This window comes from Camellia sinensis, chromosome 4 (genome assembly GCF_055761805.1).
Source record: "Camellia sinensis isolate YWXY chromosome 4, ASM5576180v1, whole genome shotgun sequence".
Taxonomy (NCBI): domain Eukaryota; kingdom Viridiplantae; phylum Streptophyta; class Magnoliopsida; order Ericales; family Theaceae; genus Camellia; species Camellia sinensis.
Genome location: NC_138964.1, coordinates 16,103,784 through 16,108,525, shown reverse-complemented (window position 1 = coordinate 16,108,525; position 4,742 = coordinate 16,103,784). Strand labels below are relative to the sequence as shown.

Sequence of the window (4,742 nt, the reverse complement as noted above, 5' to 3'; positions counted from 1 at the left end):
GCCAAACGCCATATGCCCCATTTGTCCTTGGCACTTTCCCCTGGTGGATACGTATCCTTTTCTAGGAAATTCCAAATGTCGTAATACCAAGGGTTCTTGTCTTCAACCTCATCTATTGCAGGGAATAGTCTCATAGATAGGTGTGTACTTTTGTTCAATGATGATTGGACGCATCTTCACTCCCAACGGGATGTCTACCATAGAACATTGAGTTGCCAATGCATCAGCGAACTCATTGTTCTCTCTCAGTAGATGTGTAAATGTCAGCTTTTCAAACATCGGAATCAGAATATCTAGAGTCTGATGATAGACCTTCATTTTCTCTTCTTTGACTTTCTAGTCTCCGTTCGCTTGAGTTAGAGTCTCTGATGACGTCTAACCTTATTGCCCCTAGTTATAGGGCAGCTTCCAAACCAGCAATACACGCCTCATATTCTGCTTCATTGTTGGACACTTTGAATTGGAGTTTGAAGGCTAGAGGTATATGGGAATCATCAGGGGCTATCAGCAACACCCCTATCCCATAACCATACTAGTCAGACGCTCTGTCAAAGTACATTGTCCATATTTCCTCTTCTGCTTACAGAATGTCTTCATCTAGGAATAGATATTTCACTACTTCATCACCTTCTACCGGGTGGTCTGCTAGGAATTCTGATACAGCTCTCCCTTTAATTGATTTGCGCGTGACATATTTGAGATCAAATTCAAAGAGAAGAAACAACCAATGAGCTACCCTGCCTGTAAGTGCTGGTTGCTCAAAGAGATACTTGATAGGATCTAATCTTGAAACCGGGATTACAGAGTGAGCTAACAAGTAGTACCTTAACTTTCTAGTAGCCCATATCAGGGCTAAGAAAGCTTTCTCTAGGGAAGTGTAGCGATTCTCATAGTCCAGCATCTTCTTACTCAAGTAGTACATTGCCTTCTCCACCCTATCTTCAGATTCTTGAGCTAGCATGCACCCATGGTTGAATCCATTATCGAAAAATACAAAATCAGAGGCTTCCCCGACTCTGATGGTAACAATATAGGAGGTTTGCCTAGAAAATCGCGCACCTCCTTTTCAGTCTTTGGTAGTGCCATTTCTAAGATGGCCTTGATTCTAGAAAGATCTACTTCAATTCCCCTTTGTGTGATTAGAAATCCCAACATTTTCTCTGTCGTTACACCAAAGGTTCATTTCTGTGGGTCTAACCTCAATCAGTACTCTCTGATTCATTGAAAAAAAATTTCTAGCGCGGCGTAATGGCCTTCTCGTTCTTTGGACTTGACAATCATGTCATCCACATACAGCTCAACCCCTTTGTGGATCATGTCGTGCAAAATGGTGGTCCCAACCCTCTGATATATAGCCCTAGTATTCTTCAACCCAAAAGGCATAACCTGATAGCAATAAGTACACCACAGTGTAGTGAAAACAGTCTTTTTTCTATCTTCCGGTGCCATCAAAATCTAGTTATACCCGGAAAACTCGTCTATAAACAATAGCAATGCATAGCTTGCAGTGAAGTCTACCAACTCATCAATGTGTGGCAGTGAAAAATCATCCTTCGAGCTAGCTCTGTTCAAGTCTCGAAAGTCGACACAAACCCTGATTTTTCCATCCTTCTTCGGAACTGGGACGATATTGGTCAACCAAGTCAGATACTCGGATACTAACAAGAATCCTACATCAATCTGTTTGGTGACCTCTTCCTTGATTTTCAGTGCCCAATCCAGATGAATTCTGCGCAGTTTCTGTTTGACTGGTCAGGCCTCAGGGTCAAGAGGGATCCAATGCTGTACAATCTCAGGGCCGATTTCGGGCATGTATTTGTAGGACCACGCAAAAACATCTTTGAAATCTTTTAATAAAGCAATCAAACGCTCGCATTCCTCCAAAGACAACGCGGACTCGATCTGGACCAAATGTGGATCCTTCTCAGTACCCACATTAATGGCAATGATTTCATCAATACAGGGCGTAGCACGCCTCTTCTCTTCTCGATCAATCAAGTTTTTCAAAGCCAGAGGAATTTCTTCCTCTTCGTTTTCATTAAAGTTCTAAAAATCTTGGTCAATGCAATATATCAGTGGCATAGAAAAGTACATAGAATCTGCAGTGTTTTCATTCATAAGTTTCAGCTCTTCGGTAATAACAGACTCAAAATAGAAAGAAAAAAAGAACCTCGATAGGACCTTGGCATCCGGGTTACCACCCCCGGGAATGCCAGATTCAGACTTCCCAGACTGGCTACAATTTGATTCCGACCCTACGAACTCGGTGGAATCATGTTCCAGCCCATCACCCAATTCAGAACTAGAAAGAAAACCTTTCTCCAGCTGCCGAGTAAGACATGATGCCCTTGACGCACCCAAAATTCCACCGGTTAAGTCCACACTTGGTTCTTCCCTGATCATGGAGACAATAAAGTTATCCCACAAGTTCTCCATGTCAGTCGCGGCATCTGTTAGGACATCGGCTAGTGTTACCGTTACTTCAGCCTCGCTGTTGTCTGAATCATCTTCTTTGCTCTGGCTAGTGTTGATGTTTGGTTCTGCCCTTTCTTCATCACTGTCTTACAGCTGATTATCAAAAAACATCTCGAACCTGGGGACACGTTGGCTCGAGGAATTAACCCATGGCTCAAGAAAGCAAGAAAAGGGGAAATCTTCTCCCTCTCTAACAAAATGCTCAATCAGAGTCTCTCGAATCGGCCTATAGACGAGTTCATAATGCTTTCCAGCTCTTTTGGCCTTGGCCCTACCCCTCATTTCTTCTCCTTTTCTTATATAATCCTCTTTAGTGGGCACATAGCCCATTCCAAAGGCATGTGGGTTGTATGGCACCTCGGTTAGTGCTGTAACATCTTTCCGAGCCTTATTCCCGAAATATGTCGCAGTTTGTTCATGATGTAGATGAACTGGGCACTGACAAACATGCCCTCATCTACGGCTAATATGGTCTGTACTATCCGGGCTTCCGCCAGAGTAAATCCCGAGAGGAATACATCCTCAACTCCATGATTGATCTCTAGCAATGGTGTAGTCACCTCTGGTGGTGGATGTATGGATAAGTTCCCAAAAACGGTTGCTACTCCTCCCTCATGGAGGGTGGAGGACACAGCCTTCACATGATGTAACCAAGGCCTCCCAAAAAGCAAGTTAAAGGTAGTTGGCACATCTAGTACGTGAAACTCGATTGCTTGCTCAGATGGGCCCACCTAGACTCACACTTTCATTGTCCCCACGACTTCTCTACTTGTGTTGTCATATGCCCATATCACCTAGGCCGTAGGAACGAAGTCTGTTGGTTTGAGGCCTATCACATAGGCAGTGTGGAAAGGACAGACATTAATGGAAAAATCGGTGTCTACCAACACCACTATAACCCACTTCGCTCTGCACTCCACAAATATGTATAATGGCTTATTTTGAGCCGAGCCTTCCGGCGGCCGCTCTTTGTCAAAGAAAATGAGCATTGACTTAGCACCACTAGGAAAGATCAGACCCACAAGTTGCTCGGACGTAGTATCAGTGGACAATTTAGCCTTGAACATTGTTGACAATACTACCTGTCGATACACCTGTGAAGCCATAAGGAGTCCCTAGATAGAGATATCGGCTTGGATCTTCTTGAGCTACTTCAGAACTAACTCTTCTTCCAGCCACTTCTCCTTTTCTTTCTCAACTTCCCGGTCCTTTCCTGATAGCTCTGCTTGGTCTAGGTGTGAACTTGCTTGGGTGATGAACTTGCTTTTTATGTTCATTGTGATGTGAGTAATGAATCAGACATTGAAAGTGCAGTTAACACTGTCATCCTCAAGTATGGAAAGCTTGACATCATGATCAACAATGCAGTTACAGGAGACGAAGCGAAAACCAGCATTCTTGCAATGAAAAGTTTAAGTTCGATTGAGACATTAGCGTGAACCTAACAGGCGCCTTCTTAGGCACCAAGCACGCAGCTCGCGTGATGATTCCAGCCAAAAATGGTAGCATTATTACAATCGGAAGTGTTTCTTCTAGTGTTGGTGGTGTTGCTTCTCACGCATATACGAGTTCAAAGCATGCTGTGGTAGGACTGACGAATAATGTTGCTGCAGAGCTTGGACAGTTTGGGATTCGCGTGAATTGACACCATTGACAATGAATTTTTTCAAGATAGATGAGAGTGATGCCTCTAGTGTTTATTCTAACCTCAAAGAAGTGGCTCCTTGTTCAGAAGATGTGGCTAAAGCTGCTCTTTATCTGGGGAGTGATGAGTCTAAGTACATGAGTGGGCATAATCTTGCACTAGATAGGGGATTTACTATTATCAATCTAGCTTTTGGGTTGTTTGCAAAACCCAAATAATTTATTTTTAATCGAAGCTGATGTATTTGATATAATAAAAAATATGTTTGAGAGTTCTAAAATATGAACTTTTAAGGTTATTAATTTAAGAATCTTATTTTTTGCCTCTTTCAACATTTCTGGTGTAATATCCAAAAAGAAAAAATAATACTAAAATAATGATCTTGTTATATTTTTATTGTAAAGAGGATGAGTCTGTAGAAAAATAAGTATTTTTAGAATCTTCTTAAAATTTAACTAAAAGAAAAGGCAGTGTATACCCACACAAAAATCAATCACTTGAAATCATATTCTTCTTTTTACCCACAAATTGAAGTGACATAACCAAATATTAAGGTCAAATATCCTTATTTTTCAAAGCCATGTCGCACATAATTCCAAAATATTTTGATAATGACAAAATT

The 4,742-nt window shown here is 41.8% G+C and overlaps 1 pseudogene; it reads left to right on the top strand.

Moving 5' to 3' along the window:
• The first annotated feature begins 3,719 nt into the window (after positions 1 to 3,719).
• On the top strand, positions 3,720 to 4,338 carry LOC114269034 (secoisolariciresinol dehydrogenase pseudogene; annotated as a pseudogene).
• Positions 4,339 to 4,742: the final 404 nt, after the last annotated feature.